General features: G+C 43.9%; 1 protein-coding gene and 1 long non-coding RNA gene across 2 annotated transcripts in view; one reads left to right on the plus strand and one right to left on the minus strand.

Moving 5' to 3' along the window:
* Positions 1 to 3,545: 3,545 nt before the first annotated feature.
* Positions 3,546 to 11,634, minus strand: LOC115341362. The gene is made up of 4 exons (XR_003923369.1): positions 11,153 to 11,634; positions 6,836 to 6,896; positions 5,517 to 6,664; positions 3,546 to 4,383 (listed from the first exon to the last, which is right to left on the minus strand). It is a non-coding gene; the product is annotated as an uncharacterized LOC115341362 (long non-coding RNA).
* Positions 11,635 to 11,829: 195 nt separating this feature from the next.
* The window catches only part of CNTN1 (contactin 1), a 255,513-nt gene continuing 253,868 nt past the window's right edge, over positions 11,830 to 13,474 (plus strand). Inside the window, exon 1 of the mRNA XM_030014181.2 lies at positions 11,830 to 11,940. The gene's annotated coding sequence lies outside the window, so the exon portion shown is untranslated. The remainder of the gene's footprint in view (positions 11,941 to 13,474) is intronic.

Genomic DNA, 13,474 nt, shown 5'->3' on the forward strand with positions numbered 1-13,474 from the left:
CAATTGTATGGTGCATCACTTGTTTTGTATATTCTTTTACTAGTACTATTGCTGTTATTGTAATTTCTCTCCTTGTGTTCTCCCAGTAAACTGTCCTTATCACAACCCATGAGGTTCTACCTTTTTTTTTTTTTTTTTTTCCCCTTCTGATTCTCCTCGCCATCCCACTGGAGGGGGCAGGGAGGGGGAGAAGCGAGCAAGCGGCCTCGTCGTGTTTTGTTGCTGGCTGGGCTTAAACCACAACATGAAGATATTCAGGACTCGGTTTTGCTATTGCTTGAGGCTTTTGCTACAGGAAAACAGTCCAGTTGAGATTTAGACATCAATAAGATGATCAATCATAGGGCTGAAGGAGCTTTAAAGACATCACCTAGTACAGCCAAGTTCCTGAGGCAAGATCATCTTCAGTGAGATTATTCTTGCTTTTACAAAGCTCCCAAATTGGAGACTTCAAACCACTAGTATCTAAGATGATGCTTCCTTGTTGTAATTTACAGCCATTACTACTTGTCTTGTCTACTATGGGCTTGAACAACAGGTGAACCTCCTTCTCTTCCACCTTTTACTTGATAGACTGCTGTCATGTCGCCACCTAGTCCCCCGTTCTCTAGGCTAAACAATGTCATCTTCTCCAATTTTTCCATACGGCACAGTGACTCTTCTCAGCATGCCTCAGTTCTGTCCAACTGCTCCACATCCATTTGCTGTTGCATCCAAAACTGGACACGGTACTGTAATAAGGCCTTGCCAGACCTGAGTAAGGTAGAAGGACCGGCTTGCATGTTCTGCAGTTTCACATTGCTGTTTATAAGTCCCAGTCTGATGTTTGATTTTCTTGCAGTGATACGATGCTGTTTGCTTGTGCTCAGGAATCATCTCAGATAATCCACAGATCCTTTCCTACAGAGCACTATTTTCAGATTGAATCTCCACCTGCCAAGACTCCCCTTTGACCTCAAAACTGTCCTCTGGCAAGCTAGCTACCTTCCATCTAGACCATCTCTGGATTTAGTAAACCATGTAGTCTCTTCTATCGCTCCTCTCAATAAAGCAAATATTAAACAATACCATGCCAGGACAGACCCTTGACAAACATCTCTCAGCGCACCTCTCCATTTTGACTCTGAGTCAGTGCTAATTACCCTGAATATGCTTTTCCAACTGGTTTTGTAGCCAAGCAATAGTATTTTTATCTAAACCATCTTCCCCAATTTGCTCAGAGTCTGTTATGAGAAACCTTAAAAAATTCCTAGTATTTGACATCTACTGCCATTTATATGTCCACAAGATCGGTTAGGCTATTGTATGAGGAGATCAGACTGCTCTGATACAATTTGGTCTTGACATATCTGCAGAGAAGCAGACAGGTAGGTTAACAAAAGGACATAAATGCCACCTAACTGTCATTTCAGATATCCAAGACCCATATCCTCCAAACTCATAACTTCTAATAATCTAAACTCCAGGGCTTTTATGGTTCTTCTAGGACGTATGTATTTTCCCAAATGCAGTCTGCAGCACAGTAACATTTAGCTCTTAAATCCCAGCAGCATTAAGAGTCTAACTGAAGCTATGTGAAAAACAAACAAAGATTTAGTGGGAGAGAAATGAAGAAGAAATTATGTCATTCATCCAGGACAGAGACCTTCAAGTTCTGGCTGCTGTTCAGAACAGTTTCTATATTTTCCATTAGAATGTCACTGGATGAAAAAAACAGATGGCTATTAGGCTGAACTTAAATTTCTTTCTAAACTACCCTTTTAACAGAGGAATTGTGTGTAGTGCAGTGTAATGATGCAGCTTCTTGTGATTAGTCACTAAAATGTTAGGAACCACAGAGGCGTTAATTGTAAACTGTAATTGCTGGGTTTTGTTTCTTGGTTGTTTCTCCCTTCCCCCCCCCACCCAGAGGTATAGCATCTGCTAAACACAAAAAGCACCAAACCACCAAGAAACAAATACTAACCTCACTGGAGCTGTAATTTCTGACTTCTTATTTTTATAGCCTTGTTGACATTAAATGAAATGTTATATGGATAATACTGCATTTCTCTTAGAATTTTTTATTTCTGTTCTGTTTATTTGCTTTAGTCTGTCACAGTTAACTGTTAAGAAGAAAAGCATGCAAGCACCAATGTGTAAGCACAAAAATCAGGTAGTGGTGGATCAAATCTCAAACACTAATTCAGTATGGTTTTATGTACCAAGCAGACTGGACCATCTAAAACCAGGCTGTTTCCCTGTGTTGTACTCTACGAAAGATCTCAGGTTTGAATTAGTACTGCACTAATCCCACAGTGCTGGAGATGGGTTTTTCTTGTGGATAAGTTTAACAGGTTATCCTAGGAGCAGTTTACGTTGAATTTGGGACTTCTGTAGGGACGCTCCGTCTCATGTGGGTTTTACAATCTTTAATAGAATGCAGCTTTTCCTTAATTCAAGCCATTTACAAAGTATTTCTACTCTGCCCTGCCTTCACTAAAGGCGTAAGAATTTAGCTCTGACACTTCAGTACTTCAGATTTGGCCAACAGGTTCAGAGCTCTTCAAATGGTCACATGGACAGTGTGATGGAAACATGTACAGTGTAAGTAAAAAAAGCATCATTTCTATCAAAAAGGATTAAAAAGTTGAGAGGTAGAAAAATAAGGCTGACACTGTCATTCCTAGAGCCCCTGGAAAGATTTACCTTATGGAAATAAATTCTGCCAGTCTAAAATGATAAATACTGACTTTGAATCCTAAAGAGTGGAGTTAAACCACCACACTGAAAACTTTATGTGCCTATAATCCATGTTGCTTAACTTTGAGATCATTAACCCATGTTACTGATCTTCTAATCAGAAGATGAGACCTGGATAGTTTTTACATCTAGCAAATATGATGGTAGCAGAAAGTAAAGACTTTTAGAAGGAACATGAGACTGTAAGAGATCACATGGATCAGCTCCGCTCCTTCTGAATGGCAGAAAATTAGACAGTTTACATCTACTTTGAAATGGTCCATGTAGCATCCAGCATGCCACCATATGCAACAAACCACAAAAACACTTCCTAATATATACATTCAGTGAACGATAAAAAGATTCAAGCATCATCTACTCTGCAGAAAGAAAGGGGAAGATCAAGAACATGACTAATGCCTAGACACTTGAAATAGTTGCTGTGGTTGTGTGCATAAATATAGTATTTTTCTGCTTGCTTATGGAATTAATTGTGCAGTTTTTATAGCTTAAAGTTGCTTGTCATGACATATTCCACTCAGAAAAGAGGGTGTATTTCAGAGAAGGATTAAGTAACACAATCTGTAGAAATATTACAGTATCTGTAATGAATGTATTATAATACCTAAAAAGAAATTAAAATCCTTAGTTCTGCAAGTACTTAGGGACATATTTAACCTACATCAAATCTTTGTTCCTTTTGAAAAATAAGGAATGTCTTTGATGTTTCATTATATTATACATACACATATGTGTACACATGCATCTTTTATTTTAAAATGTCACTGTGTTAAGAAAAACTTCTTAAGTATATCTATTTTAAATGTACTGTATGAACCATGTCTTGAAATTATGTGGAAAAGTCTCATGTCCTGAATATGTACAGACTGCAAAATTGTAGTCATTATATTTCAAAAGCTGGAATTTTCTGCATAAAAACACAGGACAATATCCTGATCATGGAACCACAGAAGCCATGAGGTTGGAAAGGGTTTCTGGAAATCACCTGGTCCAACCACCATGCTCAAGCAGGGTCAGCTAGCGAAGGAAGGTTGCTGAGGGACATGTCCTGGCAGTTTTTAAGCATCTCCAAGGCTGGAGGCTCCACAGCCTCTCTGGACAACCTGTCCCAGTCTATGACTACCCCTACAGTAAAAAAGGTTTTCTAATGCTTAAATGGAATTACTTGTGTTTTAATGTGTGCCAATTGCTTCTCATCCTGTCGCTTGGCATCACTGAGAAGAGCCTGGCTCTGTCTTCCTTACTCAGCCCCCATCAGATATTTATATGTATTTATAAGACTCACTTGAGCCTTCTTCTCTCCTGGCTAAACCACCCAGCCTTTGGAGCTGAAGAGAGCAAGCCCTCTCTTAGGCCAGCTGCTTTGGTCCCTTAGTCGTCTTTGTGGCCCTTCACTAGACTTGCTCCAGTATGTCCATGTCTCCCTTGTACTGGGGAGCCTGGAGTTGGACCCAGTACTCCCGATGTGTCTCACCGGTGCTGAGCAGAGGGGCAGGATCACCTCCCTCACCCTGCTGGCAACACTCTTCCTAACGCAGCCCCACGTGCTGTTGGCCGCCTTTGCCGCAAGGGTGCACGGCTGGCTGCTGACGGTTGGGTCCGCTTTCCTGGTGGAAATCCTGACAGCTCCATCTTCTGCTGCTGGAAATGGGGAAAATATTTTAACGCATCTCCTACCATTAAAACATTCGAAACTTGAAAATCTGGAACATGTTATGCAAAATACACCACAATAATTATGACTGTAGGTTTGTGAAGAACTTTCACATAATCAAAGGTCTAAGAATGTTGCTTTTTCAGTATCTTTCTCATTGGTAATCTCTTCTAATCCACAGCTAACATTCATTAAAATAAATTTGGTGAAATTAATTGTAAAATGTGTTAGAAATATTACTTTAAAAAGTATAAACCTTTTAAAGTATGCATTTTGTTACATCTCCCTTTATTTCTTTACTTCTGTATCCTTTTAGAAGGAAAACACCTTGCCTGAAAAAGCATGAGTGAAAAAAGTATAATCTTTTGAAGTGGAAGTTCCTGGTCTTTGTAGTTTAAAGATTAGCCTTTTATTAGATGATCTTGACTGCTGAGCAACCAATTTGTGTCAGTCCCATGAGAATTCTTTAAATTAAGTTTAGCTGTACATTGCTGAGAAGATTAAAGACTTTTTGGAGCTCTAAAAGAAAAGACTGTATTGGATGAAAATTGGATGAAAAGGACATAGCCCTTTTCATTATTTTCCTCCTGATGAAAACTGTTCTGAATTCATTTGTACACACAGGCATGCACGCTTGTATGTATCTATATCTTTATACCTATATCTATCTATATGTTTGTATCTGTATCTACCTATATGCACATGTAGTCAAGGCAAGGTGAAAAAACAGATTTCAGATATGGGGGTGTGGGGGTTTTAGCCTTGTCATTAGCACTAGTAGGTATGTGACAAATTCCCGTGTCACTTACGTTGTAGCTGTAGACCTCGAGCATGCTTTTGGAGCGTGTACATTGCTTGCAAAAAAGCTTGCCATGGCATTCACACAATGTACTACCTTATCAGGACAGAAGGAAAGAAAAACTGTACTAGATGTAGTACAACTGATGAGCCTGATACAGCTGGGGTTAGGCCACCTAAGACAGGATATTAAGAAAACAAATATACAGAGAGAATGTGATGCTTAAGCAGGGTTGTTCTGTTCATGAACTAAGAATTAAAACTAAGTGATGATGATGGTAGTCTTTGGGGATGTATTTTGATGCTGTTCCAAATTCCTTACCAGGAGTACATAATTTTGATACACCTCATCTCCTGTACCGACGATTGTCAGGCAAATGTGTTAGGGTTGTGCTGGCAAGCAGTAAACTTGGCCTTGTCTTTACCACCAAGCTGATATTGTGGTGGTTTTAAGAAGTGAGAATGGTGAGATCTTCTCACATCGGCTTTGCAAGCACTGCAGCACTCCAGCCTCGACACAGACATGTCAATAATCCCCAGCTGAAGACAACCCCTGTAACAAGGAAACCACCCATTACTGACCTTGATGGCAACTAACAGCTCAGATAAGAGTAGCCATACAATTTTTAGCACTAATCTCTCTCCCATTTCCTCCCACAATCAGACAGGGGCTGTATCAGCTTCTGCACCTTGTCCTGTCAGGCTGATTTCAGGTAAGATTTAGGAAGCAATAGAGGATAAATCCCACATTGCTAATATGTGATGACTAGCAGGCTAGTGGCTGTAAAAATAAATGTGCTAGAAGTCCAAGGCATCTGTCACACCTTGGTGGAAAGTATTCAATAGCTAATGCTAAGTACCTAATACCCAAATACCTACTGTGACTGAGACTTCCATCAGAAATGCTCATTCTAAAAGAGCTTCTGAAAATATCATCAAAGAATAGTTCAATAATCTTCAGAAATCTGGAGCATATTGTAGCCTCTACAGATATGTTGAACCCTACTGCACAGCAATTCTTCTCCTTTGAAGTAAATTAATACCTTCCTTTTGTATCTGATCTTTTATTTAAAAAAGGAAATAAAAAGTGACATACAAATATGCATTATATATTTCCCTCCGAAAATGATGCTGAAAGAACAGCAAAATCCAAAGGCCGAAGGAAAGATTATGTGTGCACTATTACTGAGGTTTGAATGAAGTGATTTTCTTTGAAATCTGTGCATTTTCTTGTGAAAGCCTTACGCTGCATGATTTCACATAGCAGAAAATGCTTAAAACAAGTTAGCAAGATAGGAGAACTAAGCTCCGTATCTTTCATGGACTATGTGTTACTGTGCAAGCCACTTCAGTAATTTTTTTTTTTTCTCCAAAGACAGTAGACACAGTGTTCTTTATCCTCCATTCAACCAGCTTGAAGTGTCAGCCTCAGGCCTGATTTGGGGGAATCTTTTCTATTTTCACGCTTTCCTGTAAAGATATGGAAAATGTTTAGCATTTCTGAAAAAACAGGCTATTAATATTTTGAGTTGGACATCTAGTTGCTGAGATATTTGCAATTTATTTAGGAATTTCCACATGTCATTTTGTATCTATCTCGGTTGCATATACTGAAACGAAGAGACCATAGTCTTTTCCTACCTGTGGTTTTGGAAGAAGAGTTTCAAAGCCAGAAACTTTGGAGAACCCCTTGGGAACTGCACTGATTGGCACAATGAAAAAAGAATGTGAGTTTTTATTTAGCACCATGTAAATTACACCTGAATTGATTGATTGGTAAGAATATAAAGAAATATTGCAGAGATGCTGTATCATACATATTCACCCTTGTATACTGAATGAGACAGGAATTAGTACAAAAAACCACTGAGCTCATGTAAAGGTTCACATAATGCAGAAGAGTAGGGTGACAAAACTAAGGTAACACAATAATTCTTAAATTTAAAGACTTGCAGCTGCAGTAAGTACTAGTATCCTTTTTGCATAGGGCTTATGCAGATTTTCATATATACTTAAGGAAAACTGAAACATCTTCCCAATGTGCAGAACTGTCAGTAAACTGAGGAATTTTGTGTTGATGACATCATTGTCTCTCACTTGGGCCAAATGAGTAACTGTGGGCATCAAGAGGAATTATCACGTGTGAGAAACAGCCAATGTAGGACCACACAATTCGCTTTCTAAAAATGTTGTTTATTTTGGTTTTCTCCTTTGTTTTGCTATGGGAAGGCTGTGGCTACGTGAATTTAAGCAGCTATATGCATCTGGCTATAGGCATCCATGGAATATGGACTGGACTGGAGAGAGATTGTATTTTTGACTCAGGAGAGTTGACTCTGGGCAACTTCTTCTCTGAAGTGACACTTGAGTCACCTGTCTTGTGGTACAAACCTGATATCCTGCCAATAGCTTATAGAGAAAATAATTTCATGGGGAAGTCAAAGATTTTAATTTGTGGGACTAGATTCACGGGAAAGTTGAGATCTGCTTATTGAGAGGAACAGCTAATTTTATATTCACCCAACCCATGATGTGATGTGACTGCTTCTTAAACAAACTCCTGTGTAACTTAGAGTAACCTCATGTCCAAAGTTACAAGCTCTGGACCAGTATCTAGAGCTCACAGTACCAGTCAGTGATCAACAGAGTGTAAACATACTCTCATGTCATCCTCTTAATTTCTCTCCTGCTCTGGTTCTTTGTCAGGTATGAATATTTTTGTTTGTACAGAAAAATCTGTCTGAGCTCCAAGCTACCTTTTGTTGCCAGATCTCAAGTTCCTACTCCCTCCTGTGGAAGAGTATTCCCATTAAAAGAATGGTTAGAAAAGTTGTTTCTCATTAAAAGTACCCAATTTTGTCCTTTTGCATCCTCAGAAATGTCTGAATAATTTTCCAGAAATATTTGACTCATGAAAGAGATCAAGCATAGGAAATAATAGCCTCAATAGTTAAACCACAAGCTACTGAAAACAGACTTGTAAGATACAGAAGCTAATTTCAACCTTAGGCTTTGCTGTATGCTCCATTTTAAGTTCTATAATTAAAATTACCTTTCTGACATGTTTCATTCACTTTGGAGAGTTTGGAATTCAGCAAAAGTAGTGTTCAGCTCAGTGGTGTCTGACTCTAAAACTCTTACTTTCATTTGAAAATTTTTAATAACATGGGAAAAGTTTTGCATCATTTGGGAGCAATGAAAGGGAACTTCCGTGCATCAGCTTTATGGATGATAGGCTTGGATATAGTCAGAGTTCAAATTATCTCTGCAAATATACATCTGGAATTCAAACAACCATGGATTTTTAAATGGATTGTTAGCTTTCTTACAGCAGCATAAGCTGCAGCAAGACTTGTCAAAGAGAGAGTACTCTTAAGCTGTTCTAATGCATTGCCCTCGACCAGGTAAGACTCCACAGCAGCAGAGTTGAGGAGCAAATTAATTGTTTCTTTTTTTGTAAAATTTGCAGTTGGAACATGATTTTCATTCTTTGCTTTTAGTAGTATTCCAAGGCAGCACTGGAGTATGGAGTAACATATGGTCATTTCTGTATGTTTACAAGAAAAGCCATTTTTCAAATAAACAGCCATTAGCAAAACAGTAGGGGCTTCTAATCCTATTAATCCTCTAAAAGATTGCTGAGACTGGCTTGGGGTATATAAAGCTCATGCTGGCCCATGTCTCCATTTTATTATAATAACAGAAAGCTGTTGTCCCTGCTTCGTATTCCACGCCCCCCCCCCCCCCCCCCCGCCCTTTCCTCCCAGAGTGGATGCTATGAGTGTTTGTTGTAGGAAATATGAAGCGAGGTCAGTGGCTGCTGTTCCTCCACGAGTGCTGCAGGCTGCAGCTACGCCTCTTTCATCCTTATGGTCAGATCCTAAATGACTTGTGCGCGAGCAAATTCCTCGCAGGAATCAAGTACCCAGGGATGTAGGTATGTGTATGGGCTACAGACAAACTGATTGTAGGAAGAGGGTGTTATGGAATACTGGGCAGTTGATGATTACAAATGCACAGGGTGCTGAACGCACTCTGTTTCTGCTTTTTGCACGTTTTCTGTTCCTGTTCTGCTTTGCTGAGTCCCTGGGTCTAGTGAAGGATGTTTGAATCAAGCAAAGGGAGAGACAGGGATGTTCTGTGCAGTGCAGAGACACCCACTGGTATATTCAAGCAAAAAATTACCCTGCCTCAAAATGTGTATGACAGCCATCTTAACTTCTGGCAATGAAATAAAAACCTGAAATTACTGCATGTTAGGGAATAACATCCTTCATAGAGTATTCTAAATGTTAAATACACTGTGGCAGTATATAGCTGCCTGTGCGGCTATAGGGGACACGCCAAGCAGCCTAGCACTCCCTTCAGCAAATCATCCTAAAGTAGACTTCCATGTTTTAGTGCTTCTAGCTGCAAAATGCAGCCTGAAGCAGTTTTGGAACCGAACGTCATTCAGAGCAGTCCTAAGACTGCTCTAAGCCTTGCCAGAGGCTGAAACGGGTTTAAGATCCTCACTGTGAGAAAGCAGTTAAGGTGTCTAAAAACCGCAGTTCAGATGAAGCCTGTGCCAGGGTTTCCAAGCTCACCAACGTTTTAAATGCCTTCTGTTCCATTACTATATACTGTTTGCCAATATGTAGAATCTAACCTGTTTACCGTAATACGCTCTGCTATTCAGCCTTTATTTCCCAATTTTTCTGCACCTTTGGTACTACCACCCAGTTTTCTCCCTGGCATGCAGCCTCCGTCCCTGTTGCTTTGAGAGCAGACCCACGGTGACAGCTCTTCTCTTCTACATGTTTGTGTATGCATACAATGCTCAGTATTGGATTAAGACACAGGAATTAAAGACCCAAGCCTAAATCTCCAACTCTGGAATGATTAAATGAGAATCTGTCAGGGTTTTTTTTTTTTATGAACTATCTTTTTTATCCTTGAACAACAAGCTTCTGACCTATATGGTTGAGGGAGTATGACCTCACTGTAACTGACGTAATGGTATCTGCTACAATCTGCAGACTGTAAAGCCGTTAGGTCAGTGGTATGTTGTATTTTAGAGAAGCGAGTTCAAATCCTCAGACATGCAAGAACTACCTGAGATGATGGCTACAGGTGAAGCAGTCCTGACATTTCCTCCTGCCCCTCCTTACCTCAAGTTGCTGTAAAAATGTACTCCAGATGCCTCTCTACTGCAGAAGCCACATTTCTCATAAGGGGAAATGCATGCACTTTGGTGTTACTCCCCACAGAAAGGATTGATCATGGAGCAACAAGGGGCCTCCAGCTGTCAGGCTCAGGGCCTTGGACTAGCTGAAGTTTTCTACTCTCTGATCCTTATTGTTGTGCAGGTGGCATAACCTAGTCAAGTGTTATTTGTGTTCTGCCAGCTGACTGTGTTTTATCTGTCACTCTCTGTAAATATAAAGTGTCACAGTTTCAGCCCCTGCTCCTCCCAAAAGTTGTTTCATATAGAGTGGGAACTCAAGTCTCATAGTTTTGCAGGTTGCATGTTCCATCCCTCATGAGTCCTTCCTGCAGCAGTCGTCTCAAATTTAGCAGCTCATGACTCCTCAGCGGATTGTACCTCCACTCTGGCCCCCTTTGCTCTCCTCCAGGCAGGTATGCAGCAAGCCCCATACTTATCTGGGGACAGCGCACCTTCCTGCCTGTGCATTTGCACAACCCTTTTGTCGTCTTTTCCCTCTGGGAGTTTTGATTTCTGCAGCAATTTACAAAGTGGAAAATACCACAGGACTTGGGCTGAAGGGAGAGGTGGAGGCTTTAAGAATAAGTATCTAGCCTTTGTGGTAGTGAAGAAGAATTAAGAAATACGATCCTGCATATAAGATGCAAAGTCCAGAAAATAAATTGAGGCTTAAGAAAAAAATCCCGTCCTTTCAAAATTATTCTCCTAACTTGGGAGGGGGGTATTGATTGAAAGTTTGAAGCTGGCGTTACCGGGCATGTCTCTCGAGGATCCCGAGCATCACGCCTCTTGCCCAGCTGCACCCCTGAGGCCTGCCCCGTCTCCCGCCTCTTTTTCCGCTGCCAGTGCGGGGCACGGCCCGTGTACGGGCAGCAGCTTCATTTGGGCTTCACCCTCCCTTCGGGCATGTGCAGAGCGGTCGGCTGTGCCTGCGAGAGCGTGTGAGTGGGGTGCGGGTGTGAGAGAGACGGGCTGTGAGAGAGACGGCGGCCTGTGTCGCATATGCTCACTGGACAGCGCGGAGAGCCGTTCCACCTGCAGTCCCGCGTCGCAGCCAGCGGGACAGGCGTGGATGGAGGGACGCTGAAAACCCTCCGCGTCCCCGGCACTGCTCAACCCTCGCCCCCTCCTGCTCTGACGGAGCGGCCCTCCCGCCGCCTCTCAGCCCGCTCCCCTACACCCACCCGCCGAGACGGCGCGCCCACCGCAGCCAGGGCTGCCGGCGGGTACGCCCCTTCGCCCCTCACCTCCTCTCCGCGGCTCTCCTCACCCTGCCTTCGCCACACTCCCCCCCTCAGCGCTCTCCCCTCAGCGCTCTCCCCTCACCTCTTCCCGCTCTCCCCTCACCTCTCCCCTCACCGCCCTCCCTCCCCCGCGGGCGCGCGCGCACACGAGTGACATCACCCCTGTCCAATCAGCCGCCGCCGCGCCCCGGCGGGCGGGCGGCTGTCAGCCGTGCCGAGCCGAGCCGAGCCAGGTGCGCGCGGCTGAGGCGGGACGCCGCGGGGTGACAGCCCGGCTGGGCGGCAGCACCGCACAGGTAGGGGCTCGGCTCGGCTCGGCTCGGCTCGGCTCGGTGTGTCCCGTCCCGTCGTCCCCACCTCGCTTCAGAGACGCGAGTAAGAGCCCCCGCGGCGCTGCCTCCTGTGAGGGGAGAGGGCAGCTCCCCGGCAGCGGGTGGTCGTGGAGTGTGTGGGGGAGGCACCGCCGCGGGTGGGTTTGCGCCGGCGGGGAGTCAACTTTCCCCGGTGCGGCCGGGGGAGCTGTGGGGGCGGCGGCGGGAGGGCGGCCGCTGTCCCTTCGCTCCGCGGTTGGGCGGCGGGAGAGCCCCCAGCTTCCCCCGCGGACGGTACCGTCAGCCCGGGCCTGGGCGGGGGGGCCCGCTCCTGTGAGGCGGCCGGGGAGACGGCGGCTCTCACACGCTGCGGGAAGCGGGGAGGAGGTGGCGGCGGCGGAGGGCGGGGGGAGCCGCCCCCTGCCAGGGCGCCTGGCCGCTGGGGACGGGATTACTCGGCCTCCCCGGGCTGCCGAAAGTGGGACGCCTTCCCCGGGTAAATCCTCTGGCGAATGCTGTTCCCCTCGCCATCGCGGGCTTCGCGGGGAGGGCGGCGGGGGAGACGCGAGCTGCCGTGCACATCCGCGCTGCGCCTGCCGCTCGGCTGGCTGGAGGGGCCGGGGGAGGGTACCGCAGGGGGAAAAAAACCCCTAATTCTGGGTTTCGTCTCTGGTTCTTACTGGCGCACGAGTGGATTTTGGCAGCTTGTGGGAGAAGGTGTCCGTACTGTGTTGTGGTAGCGCATCCTTTCAGCACCGCTGTTGCTGCGCGGGTTGTCTTCCCGAGCCGTCTGCACGCCCAGGGGCGGCCTTGCTCCGTGTCGTTCACTCGTTTGCGTTTTGGGTGTATTTAATGGTGACCAGCTAAAAAGGGATTTTTTTTTTTTCATTGCGCCTTCTTGCAGTAAAAACCAGTAGCGTTTCACTTTGTTTTCCCCTTGCAAAATGCTAATTATCGATCTTCCCTGTGTCACTTTTCCGTAAACGGCAGTAATTCAGACCGACGGTAGTAACACCTGCTGGTGACAACAGAAATACCGCTTGCGGACGTTGCCATTGCTGAGCTCTGCTAAAAGTCACCTGAAGGGGCTGAGCGTGCCCGTGGTGCTGTGCCGGAGCTGCAGACTGAGTGAGGGGCTCTTTAGGAATTCCATCTGCTCTATGAAGCGCTATTTAATTCTGCTTATAAAACCTACTGGAGATTATCTATGCGGTTAATCAACTATACTCCATTTAGTAATGAATGTAAACTATGACCTGTGAGCTAAGAATGTTTTCAGTGGTTATTATATTAAAGCCTATAAAAAAAACATTTAAAGGGTTCTTTAAGGTTTTAAAAATAAACTGTTATGTAATTACTGGTGTGTACAACTTAGGCAAAAAATTGCCTAAAAACGCAGCCACCTGTGCAGAGGTGGCTGTATCAAAGGCGGTGTTAACAAACATACTTTACTTAATATCAGTCTTTTGTATAAAATTACTTGTAAACCAGTAAAAATAATGAACACAGGACTTGAAAT

The sequence above is a fragment of the Aquila chrysaetos genome, chromosome 5, assembly GCF_900496995.4.
Source record: "Aquila chrysaetos chrysaetos chromosome 5, bAquChr1.4, whole genome shotgun sequence".
NCBI lineage: Eukaryota > Metazoa > Chordata > Aves > Accipitriformes > Accipitridae > Aquila > Aquila chrysaetos.